Source organism: Sus scrofa, chromosome X (genome assembly GCF_000003025.6).
Source record: "Sus scrofa isolate TJ Tabasco breed Duroc chromosome X, Sscrofa11.1, whole genome shotgun sequence".
Classification (NCBI taxonomy): Eukaryota; Metazoa; Chordata; class Mammalia; order Artiodactyla; family Suidae; genus Sus; species Sus scrofa.
In genome coordinates this window covers 122,934,435-122,946,609 of record NC_010461.5, presented here as the reverse complement: position 1 = coordinate 122,946,609, position 12,175 = coordinate 122,934,435, and the positions used below count along the sequence as shown (strand labels likewise).

The window sequence follows — 12,175 nt, the reverse complement described above, 5'->3', positions numbered from 1 at the left end:
GGGACATAGTGAAGTCACATGACTGAATGGCAGTACCAGGGCTGAAGTCAATGAATTCTATTTCTCGGGCCACCACTTGAGCCTCTGTTCAAGTGGTCTCAGGATAAATAGGGCTGACTTAGTCAAAGAAGTCCAGGGGCTAAACGTGGAGAATTACTTGGCTGGGCTCAAACAGGCATGAACGGAAGAGCAGTAGGCAGGAGCCTGGCAGGCCATAAATCACAGGGCAGGCCAAGGTAGAGTTCACTAGACCGTGCGGTCCCTCCGGGCAGGAACGTACTGACTTCCCACCGCATCCTCAAGACCTAGGATGACACTGTGCCCCTAGTAGGTTCTCAAGAAATATTTACCGGATGGACAAAGAGGAAGCCACAAAGAAGACTGGGGAAAGACACAGAAATGTGAGAGCGGAGGGCTTCAAGAGGGAGGCAGAGGTCAACTGTCAAGTGCAAGACAGGGCCACATAAGACAGGAACGAGCTGCATATGGCGATGGTACACTTTCAAGCTGATGGGCTCCCACATCTTTTTTTTTTTTTTTTTTTTTTTTTTGCTTTTTAGGGCCGCACCCAAGGCATATGGAAGTTCCCAGACTAGGGATTGAATCAGAGCTGTAGCTGCCAGCCTACACCACAGTCACAGCAACACAGGATCCAAGACGTATCTGCAACCTACACCACAGCTCATGGCAATGCCAGATCCTTAACCCATTGAGTCAGGCCAGGGATCAAACTCACGTCCTCATGTCTACTCGTCGGGTTTGTCACCTCCAAATCTCGATCTCTACTGAACCTCTCTGCCTCGACATCCCCCAACACAGATAGAACTTGTTCCACAATGTCCCATGTCCCCAAATGAACACAGTGTCCTTCCAATTCTTGGCATTGCTCCTCTGCTCTTTGTTTAATAAATGGCAATACTGACTGGTTAACAAACCAGAAGCCTAGGACTAATTCTAGACTCATCACACTCCCGATGCCAAGTGATTAATCAATCGCCAAACACTCTTTATTCTACCTCCTTGTAGCTCTCAAAGATGTCCACTCTGATCCAGTTCCTCTGTCACTACCCTGGCTCAATCCGCCCTTATCTTTCAGTGAAAAATTGAAAGAACTTTTAAGGGAAACAGATCGACTCTTGCTCCCTCACACACTTCTTGTATCCAGAAACCATCCAGAAGGATTTTTTTTCCAGTTTATATATATTTTTTTCTTTTTGGAACCGCAAACCCTTGGTGAATAGATGAGTCTGATATTTTCATCCCTGTAGAATAAGATAACACCTACGCTGTTGGCATATGGAAATTCTTGGACCAGGGATCAAATCCAAGCTAGAGCTATGATCTATACCACACCTGCAGCAACACTGGATCCTTAACGCACTGCACCATAGTGGGACCTCCCAGTTTATACTTTTATTTTTTAAATTTTTTTTTATAATTTTATAATTAAAAATTTTCTAATTTACATTCAGGTGTGTTTGATAACCATCACCACAGAGTCATGGAATACTACCATAACCAAGCCACAGAACAGTTCCATAACTACCCCCCCGGCCCCCCAAAAGAAAAGCTCTCTTACGCTACCACTTGGAAATCAAACCTACCATTCCACACATATAACCCCCGGCAACCACGGACCTGGAATGAAATCAGAGAGTACGTAGCTTTTTCGAAAGGCTTCTTTCATTCAGCCTATCAAGTTTTTGCTGCTATTTGAAAAAAGGAAGGAGTCCCCTGGTGGCTCAGTGGGTTAAGGATCCAACATTGTCACTGATGTGGCTCGGGTCGCTGCTGTGGCTTGGGTTCACTCCCTGGCCCAGGAACTTCCCCATGCCACATATATACCATGGAGAATACAGGGTCTCTTCCATAGGGAGCTGGGAAAGCTGAAGAGCCTCGTGAAAATCAATGAAATTAGAACACTCCCTCATACCATATACAAAAATAAACTCCAGATGGTTTAAAGGCCTAAATATAAGTTATGACACCACAAAAGATAGGCCAAACATTCTCGGACATGAATCAAAGCGATGTTTTCTGAGATCAGTCTCCCAAGGTAAAAATAAATAAAATAAAAATTAAACAGATTGGACATAATCAAATGTAAAAGCTTTTTCACAGCAAAGGAAACCATCGACAAAATGAAAAGATAACCTACTGAATGGGAGAAGGTATTTGTAAAGGCTGCAACTGACAAGATATTAATGTCCAAAATATACAAACAACTCATACAACTTAATATTAAAAAACACCTTCAGTTTGTTTTCTATGTCTGTGAGTCTGTGAACTCACTTACAAAACAGAAATAGACTCACAGACAGAAAACAAACTTATGGTGACCAAAGGGGATAATAGCTGAGAGAGGGATTGACATATATACACGCTACTATATATCAAATAGATAAACAATAAGGACCTACTGTATAGCACACAGAACTATATTCAATATTTTGTAATAACCTATAATGGAAAAGATCCTGAAAAAAGAATATATATATAAGTATATATATTCACACACATATATATAAAATAACTGAATCACTTTGCTGTACACCTGAAATGAATACACCATTGTAAGTTACCTATACTTCAATGAAAATGGCTGAAAAACAGAAATAAACAAAAAGATGCGTATTAAAAAAGATAAAACACCTTCTGAGTTCATGCTATTTCTATTCCAGTTCCGGACTACAGGGTTTTATTTAGCAACTTCTGTATGATTTGGTGTCTCTATGTCAAGAATCCTGACTTTCAGGGACACAGAGGGGGATAGAAATAAAATATTCCAGCACTGAGAACGATGTCTAGGGAAAAGCAATACCACCAAAACATTTTGTTTATAAAAATCAATACAGTTGATAAAACTCTAGCAAGATGGACTGAGCAAAATAGAGACAGAGGACATAAACTGCCAAAATCTTGAATGAAAGAGAAGATATCATTGCGTATACCACAGACATTAAAAGGAAGAGTTCCCTGGTGGCGCAGCAGGGTAAGGATCTGGTGGTCATTGCTGTGGCTCTGGTTACAGCTGTGGTGAAGGCTCAACCCCTGGCCTAGCAACATCCCCATGCCCCCACGTGCAGCCAAAAAAAAAAAAGGATGACTAAGTAATGACATCTAAGTAATAACATGGATAAATGTATGCATATAAATTCGACAGCTTATATAAAATGGACAAATTCCCTGAAAGATACAAACTAACAAAAAAGTCACAATAAATAGGTAACCTGAAAAGTCATATTCCTTTTAAAGAAATTGAATTCATTGCTGAGAACCTTCCACAAAAGAAAACTTGGAGTTCAGACGTTTTCTTTGGTGAATTGTCCTAAATATTTAAGGGAGAAATAATATTCATTGCACCGCACAGCTCTTCAGAAAATAGAAGAGGCAGAAGTACTTCCAAACTCATTTTACGAGGTCGGCACTAACTTGATTACCAAAACCCAGAGAAAGGCATTATAATAAAGGAAAATTACAGACCAGTATATTCCACTTGAACAGAAGTATAGAAGTTCTCACCACAACATTAGCAACGGAGTCCAACAATATGCAAAAATGATAATGCATCATAATGCATTTTTCTCAGAAATGCAAGGCTGGCTCAACATTCAGAGCCACAGCAACGCAGGATCCAAGCCGGGTCTGCGACCTACACCACAGCCTATGGCTACGGGACCCTTAACCCACTGAGCGAGGCCAGGGGTTGGAGCCGAAACCTCACGGTTCCTAGTCGGATTTGTTAACCACTGAGCCACAACAGGAACTCCAAGTCTCACTCTTTTCGGGAGCCTATGCCTCTGGATGTGAATGTCACAAGTGTTTCTCAGTGGCTTCCCCTTCCCTTTGGTGGAGCAGGATGCCTAGAATGTGCCAGAATAGAGTATCTCCTTTTTCCCACATGGAAAGCTGGAGCTGAGTGGAATTGAGTATTTTCCTTCCTGTAGATCGGTTAGGCTCTGGTGAACTGGTTCCTGTTTCCTTCCCTCTGCCAGACGCATATGGGCATTTTTCTCCAATATTTATTGTGCAACTGGTGAGGTCCTGGAGGAAGAGCTCATGTTATGGCGCAGCACCCCACCCCGTGGCCATGTCTCCCCGGAGTTCATTCGTACAGTTGCCTGCACTGAGACTCCAGCAAGGCACCAATTACAGTTCTGTCTTTCCAACCCTGCACTGGTTCCCATGGTGGCTTCAGTTCCTGGGTCTCTGTCCCAGTCAGATGCAACTCCCTGTATTCGCCTGTCTCTCTCTCCAACCTCGGGGACAGTGGTTGGCCCTGTGCTCTTCCCTCTCTTAAGAATCCATGAAGAGTTGATTTTTCTATTTGTTCAGCTTTTTACTTGCTATTAGGACAGACTGGTGACTTCCAAGATCCTTACATATCCTGCAGAAACCCCAAGTCCCCCTTTCATTTTTTTAGTGGTGGCTCTAAAGATTGTGATATATACATGCACTCTTTTATAGTCTGCTCAAAGCTAGTGTCACACCACTTCAAGGAAAATGGAGAAGCCATATACTTTCATAGGCCTCTTTGCACTTTCTTTTTTTTTTGCTATTTCTTGGGCCGCCCCTGCGGCATATGGAGGTTCCCAGGCTAGGGGTCGAATCGGAGCCATAGCCACCGGCCTACGCCAGAGCCACAGCAACGCGGGATCCGAGCCGCGTCTGCGACCTACACCACAGCTCACGGCAACGCCGGCTCGTTAACCTACTGAGCAAGGGCAGGGACCGAACCCGCAACCTCATGGTTCCTAGTCGGATTCGTTAACCACTGCGCCACAACGGGAACTCCTCTTTGCACTTTCTAGTGTTATTGTATGTATTGTATTGTATTCTAGTTATTGCATGTATTGTATTAGATGTATTGTATGCATTGAAATCCCTCAAATATAATTTTTGCTTCAACTGACATTCATATTTTAAAGAGCTTGAGGAGAAAAGCGCCCCTTGGGATGGCTCCCTCTGAGTATCTTAGTTTTTCTTCAACTGTTAATGCCTTTAATTCACATTCATGACTGGAGAATATTTCTACTGGGTATAGCACTTAGGGTTGACCATTCTTTTTTGTCGTTGGTGTTTTTTTTATTTTTATTTTTATGTTTTGTCTACATCCATGGCATATAGAAGTTCCCAGGCCAAGAATCAAATCCAAGCCACAGCTGTGACTTGTGCCAAAGCTGCAGCAATGCCAGATCCTTAACCCCCTCTACCAAGCCGGGGATCAAACCCACACTTCCACAGTGACCCGAGTCAGGGCAGTCAGACCTTTAACCCACTGCACCACAGCGGGAACTCCAGAGTTGACCATCCCTGTATATCAGCTCTTTAAATATTTTGTTCCACTGTGTGTTCTGGTCTCCTTGGTTTCTGGTAAGAAATTTGTAGCCATTAAATGATTGTTTCCCTATAAGTAACATGTCACTTTCCTCAGGCCTTTCATTTTTTCAGCTTGATTACAATGTGCTTAGGCACAGTTTTCTTTGAATTTATCTTGTTTGGTATTCACTGGCTTCTTGAATCTGTCAATGTATGTTTTCACCAAATTTGGGACTTTTTCAGCCATTTTTTTCTTTAATAGTGTACCATATTAATGCAAGGTGCTAATCGTATGGGAAATGAGGGGGTGGGGAGGGGAATATGTGGGATATCTATGTACTACGTATTCATTTTCTATAAATCCAAGACTATTATTTAAAAAAAAATAAGTTCAGGAGTTCCCATTGTGGCTCAGTGGGTTAAGAACCCAACATAGTATGTGTGAGGATGTGGGTTTGATCCCTGGCCTCGCTCAGTGGGTTAAGGAGCCAGCATTGCCCCAAGCTGCAGCATAGGTCTCAGATGCGACTCAGATCCCATGTTGTTGTGGCTGTGGTGTAGACCGGCAGCTGCAGCTCTGAGTCGACCCGTAGCCTAGGAACTTCCATATGCCACAGGTGCAGCCTGAAAGAGAAAAAAGATAAGTCTAATAATTAAAAAAAACTAAACATGCAACTATCATATACAACCCAGCCGTTGGACTCCTGTGCAGTTATCTGAGAGAAATGAAAACTTTGGTTTACTCCAAAACCGGTATATGAATGTTCACAGCAGCTTTATTCACAATATCCAAACACTGGAAACATTCCAGATGTCCTTCAATGGGGTAATAGCTAAACTGTGGTATATTTATATCATGGACTACTACTCAACCAAAAAGATAAACTATAAATACACGCAACAACCTGAATAAATCTTCGCCGAAATTCTATTAAGTGAAAAAAAAAATTCCCAAAAGCTTACATACTGTATTATTCCATTTATATAACATTCTTGATGAAATTGTAAAAATGGAGAACAGATTTGTGGTTGTCGGGGCTTAAGGAGGAGGAAGCCGTCAGTTCAATCTGCCCCCAAGTCCTCCGCCTGCCTTTCGTCTGTAGAAAAATTTTAGTCAAAGAATAAATTTAGGGAGTTCCTGTTGTGGCTTAGGGGGTTAAGAACCTGACTAGTATCCATGAGGATGAAGGCTCGATCCCTGGCCTCGCTCATTGGGTTAAGGATCTGGCGTTGCTGTGAGCTGTGGTGTAGGTCACAGACACGGCTCAGATCCCTTGTTACTGTGGCTGTGGTGTAGACCAGCAGTTCTGGCTCTGATTCGACCCCAAGGCCAGGAACTTCCATACGCTGTGTGTGTAGCCTCAAAAAAGAAATTTAAAAAAAAGGAATAAATTTAATCAGAGAAGTGAGAAAATGCGGAAAGACAGGAAAACAGCCAAGCAAGATAAAATAATAATAGTTTAGCCATTACACAAAGTCAAGGACCTTTAGTTCTTCCTCAAGGACTGCAGACAATATTCGGAGCCGTGTCTCTTGTAGAGACTGAAATCCCACAAGCACGTAGCCCCCAGTCCTGTTGAAACCAGAAGGTCGATGGTGTTGACTCCCAGTTTCCTCGCCATCCACCCATCGGAAGAATATCCATGAGCTGATCACGCCCCCCCCCCCCATAAACCCTACACACACCCCCCACCTCACCCTGTCTTTAATAATCTTTCCCTTAAAGCTTTCAGGGACGTCAGGTCTTTTAAGTTGCCCTGGACTCCTTGCTTGGCGCCTGCAGTAAACGCTGCACTTTCGTTCACCACAACCTGGTGCCCGCAGATTGTCTTGACTGCGCAAAGGCAGGCAGATCCAAGTTGGGTTCGGTAACAATACCACACGCGGGGTGGCTCAACAGAAATTTGTCCTAGTTCTGGAGGCTGTGGAAGGCCACGATCAAGGTGCTGGGTGATTTGGTTCATGACCTGATCCAAACCCAATTACCTCCTCAAAGCCCCACCTCCAAATACCATCACACTGGGGATGTAAGGCTTCAATATATGAACTTTAGGGACATAGAAACATCCGATTCCTAACAGGAGGGAAGTGAAAACAGCAACACGAGGCTTCATTTGGGTGACAGAGATGTTCTGTACCTTAACTGGATGAAGGTCCAAACCCTGGCTGTGATGTTGAACCACTACAGTTTTAGAAGGAAGATGTTACCATTGCGGAAAATTGCCCAACGGGTACGTAAGATCGATCAATATTCTTTCTTACAATTGCATGTGAATCTCTGCCTAGAACTCAAAAGCTTAATTAAAAAATTGTCTGCAGTCATGCTCCCCTTTATTTCTTGCACCAGGGATGACTTTCCCACTGCCCCACCCTTGGTAGCCGACTGTTCCATCCCAAGGATGCCTCACAAGGGGCCTAAGTCAGTGTTGGGTTTGCAGCCTCCAAACACTATTCTTTTCTTGGGGATGTTGTCAGTGACTTTTACTGAGGTGGGATTTTTTTGGTCCTTTTAAAGGCCTCGGGCTCCTTACAGCATAGGGTAGGATGCAACAATCACCACTGTGTGGTAGGTGGCCTAGAGGTGATTATTTGATGTATTTTTTGGCCGTTGGGGGTGGGAGGATGGGACACTTCACCTAATAGAGGTTCCTGCAGTCTCCACCATGACGTGATGTGGTTACCCTCCAACCCCCTGCAAGCACATGCAGAGATATTGTCTTTCTTGCCTCGGGGATAGGGTTAAGAAATTTGGGAGTTCCCGTCGCGGCGCAGGGGTTAACAAATCTGACTAGGAACCATGAGGTTGCGGGTTCGATCCCTGCCCTTGCTCAGTGGGTTAAGGATCCGGCATTGCCATGAGCTGTGGTGTAGGTCGCAGACGCATCTCGGATCCCGCGTTGCTGTGGCTCTTGCGTAGGCTGGTGGCTACGGCTCCGATTCGACCCCGAGCCTGGGAACCTCCATATGCCGCGGGAGCGGCCCAAGAAATGGCAAAAAGACAAAAAAAAAAAAAGAAAGAAAGAAAAGAAATTTGTCTTAAGTGCCCAGACCTCACCTAGTCCTTATTCCCAATGTCTGGCTAATTGTGGACCTTCTGGCCTAACCCCCAACCCCACAGAACCCCACCTTTTTCCCTTCTCACACACCTGCCTCTTCCCTTCCTCCCTCCCCACCACCACCAGAGAACTTAAAGACATGTGTCACTTTTCACAACAGGTGTTTATTTTATTCACCACCATGGGTATACCCTGTTGGTGCATGGTTTGGCCTCTGAGTGGCTGGCCATTCCTTAGCGTTTAGACCTTGAGGACTTCCCAGGTGTTCCTGAGGTCTCTGGCATTGCTCGGAAATTCTGTCTGCCACGGTTGTCACTTGAAGTGGTGGGCTTGTCCATGTTCTCCTGGTCCTGCGCTGGCTCTTGATTTTGATTCATTGTCTCATTCAGCCTGTGATAGTGGCCAAACAGTGTTAGTCCTCTAGCTTTCTTGGGCTTAGTGGACGGAGTGGCGGGTTTTGGAGAGGTTTTTCTTCTCGAACTCCCTTGGAGGGGTCTTTTTACCCTCGCGGTTTTCTGGGCCACCTGGAAAGACAACAGCGTGAGTTCAGAGGGGCACTGGTTTGGGGGAAGAGGCTGGGGGATGGCTGGGAACAGGGGCTTCGGGAGAAGGGATGTGGGCCGAGGAGGGGGTGCCAGTTGAGGATGGGGTAGGAGTCTCGAGAGAGTGTTACTATGGAAGAAGTGATGGAGCTTGGGTCGGCTCATCTCACCTTGTTACTGCCTCTGGACTGGAGCTGACAGGCGGCCTGCCTCTTCTTTCTCGGCTTGCTGCTTGAGGTCAGTTGTTCCGTAAGTGTGCTAGGAGTTGCCAATTTCTTGCTCACCTTTGCCATGTTGGTGCTTCCCAATGGTCTCCCGCCGGCCTCGGCTCCTGGGCTATATATACCCCTCCCCCAGGACGGTAAAGGGCCACGCCCTTCAACTTTGTTTGGTCACCAAGGCTTTCCTCTAGCCAATGATAGCCCTGGGGGCGGGGGCGGGGGCGGGGCTTAGAGGTCATAAAGCACCACCCTCACACACTCATGGAGGGGGGATGCTGGCAAGGGCAAAATGCTCTGGTGGGAGAAAGAGCGCGTTTTTAGCACTCCTAAAGAGGCTTCGAAACTGACCTGCCACCCTCCTCATCTCCCCATGTCCATTCTGTCGGGTCACATGGCAGGGAAAGGGTGTCTCCTCCAAACCTTTCCCTGGGACCACCCTATTCCGTGGTACACTCTGTTTCCTCCGACCCTTCACCATTACTAAGGTTTTGGTTCTTTTTAATGTCTCGCCTTCCATGCATCCATGGTAAAGCGGCCATATTTAAGTCTGTGGATCATCTCATTTCCCTCCTATAAACTCCTCTACACACTTCGGAGGACCACTTGCTTCTTGGCTGTTACCAAGGAACTTGTTCACCCTACCTCCTTTTCACATAACTTCTGTGGCAGAGGATCAAAACGTGGGGTTCAGGGCGCACCAAAGAGGTGGCACCTCATGCTTGGGTTAAAGACCCAAAGGTCTAGGAATGAGTGTGAAGTAGAAGTAGAATAGCCCTCAAAAAGATTGTAGCCCTGTCCCCTGAGGGACTGTAGTCAAGATTGGAGCCATTTCAATCCCTGGAAACTGGATTAAGGAAATCCAGGACTTCTAGTGACCCAACGTTTTCATCCTACCTCCTTTTCTCAGTGTCCACGTAACTCTCCTCCGTTTTCTCCTTTCCAGTCTGAAATCACTGCCTTCAGGCTATCAAGAGAGTTCAATGAACAAACGTGCTCTGTTGGGTATCCTAGTTTTGTTTCAAATGGGGGGGGGGTGTCTCCCTACACTGGGAGGATGAAGTTGGTACATGGATGCTACAGGTTGTGCTGGGTGTTTGCATGCAAAGAACTACAACCTAAAAGTGATGAATACACACAGGAAGGGGCTTGGCTCAGAGGAATATGTTACTTATGTAAAAAGCACTTCTCAACACACATCCTCACCCACAAGACAATTTTATTACCTTGTTTTACTGCTGGCCCTGACAGCATCATAATTGTTTTACCTTCTCCTGAGGCCTTTGGGAAAAATAGTCCTTACCTTCCTGGAAGGACACTGGTGGAATTCTTTTTAATGAACAGCTGTCACAAGCTCCCAGTTTCTTGGTGGAGACACTTTGTGATCAATTTTAGTCCATTTACTTCCCTAGGTAGAAGGTCTGTCATTTGAGTTTTGCCACTGTAGGGAAGAAATGATGGAGTTGGCCTCAGGCCAGAGTGGTTATATTAATATCAGAAAAGGAGATTTCAGAGGAAAGAATATTATCAAAGCTAAATAAGTCATTTCATAATAATTAAGCTGTCACTTAATCCAGAGAACAAAAAAAATCCTTAACATTTGGCTCCTAGCAGCAGAGCTTCGTACTACATGAAACAAAACCTGATAGAACTGCAAGGAGAAACAGACAAGTTCATAATCATAGAGATTTCAATACCCTTCTCTCAGGAAGTGAAAAAATAAGTAGACAGAAAATCATTAAATATATAGAAAATATGAATTATACTAACAGTTAAATTAACCTAATTGACATTTACAGAATAATCCCGATAATATGAATTTTTTCAAGTACATGTGGGACATTTAATAAGATAGATAATAACATTCTGGTCATAAAGCAAGTCTCAATAAATTTAGAAGGTTCAAGTCATGCAAAGTTTATTCTCTGACCACAATGGAATTAAAATTTGAAATCAATAAGAAAAATGTATGGAAAATTCCCCCAAATATTGGAAACTAAATAATGCACTCCTCAATAACTCAGGAGTCAAGAAATCAAAGGGAAATTAGGATATATTTTATTTTTTAATTTTTTTGTCTTTTTGCCATTTCTTGGGCCACTCCTGCGGCATATGGGAGGTTCCCAGGCTAGGGGTCGAATCGGAGCCGTAGCCGCCAGCCTAGGTCAGAGCCACAGCAACGCGGGATCTGAGCTGCGTCTGCAACCTACACCACAGCTCACGGCAACACCGGATCGTTAACCCACTGAGCAAGGGCAGGGACCGAACCCGCAACCTCATGGTTCCTAGTCGGATTCGTTAACCACTGCGCCACGACGGGAACTCCGGAAATTAGGATATATTTTAAACAGAATAAAAACGAAAGCACAACATAAAAGAATTTATGCAATGCCACTAAAGCAGTACTTACAAGGAAATTTATACTAAATTTATATTGCTAAATACCTGTATTTGAAAAGAAGAAAATACCTCAAATCAATGACCTTAGCTTCTCTCTTAAGAATCTAGAAAAAGATGGAGCTCCCATAGTGGCTCAGTGGAAATGAATATGACTAGTATCCATGAGGACACAGGTTCGATCCCTGGCCTCGCTCAGTGGGTTAAGGATCCGGCATTGCTGTGAGCTGTGGTGCAGGTCACAGACACGGCTTCGACCCCCTGGTGCCATGGCTGTGGTGCAGGCCGGTGGCTATAGCTCTGATTCGACCCCTAGCCTGGGAACTTCCATATGCTTTGGGTACAGCCCTAAAAAGACAAAAAGAAAAAAAATAAAAACCTATAAAAAGCACAATAAACTCCCCAAAAGCAGATGAAAGAAAATAAAAAATACCATACAATATCAATAAAATAGAAAATAAAAACCAGAAAAACAATAGAGAAGACCAATGAGACCAAAAGGGGATTCTTTAAGAAGAACGATAAAATTGGTAAACCTAGCCAGACAACAAAAAAAGAGACAAATAACTGATATCAGGAACAAGAGAGATGACATGCCAACACAACAGTAAGTGGTGCTGAGAAAACTGGACAGCTACATGTA

At 44.3% G+C, this 12,175-nt stretch overlaps 1 long non-coding RNA gene across 1 annotated transcript; it reads right to left on the bottom strand.

Annotated features, from left to right (window-relative positions):
* Positions 8,520-11,249, bottom strand: LOC100154249. Its single transcript, XR_002340684.1, has 2 exons — positions 9,088-11,249; positions 8,520-8,899 (listed from the first exon to the last, which is right to left on the bottom strand). It is a non-coding gene; the product is annotated as an uncharacterized LOC100154249 (long non-coding RNA).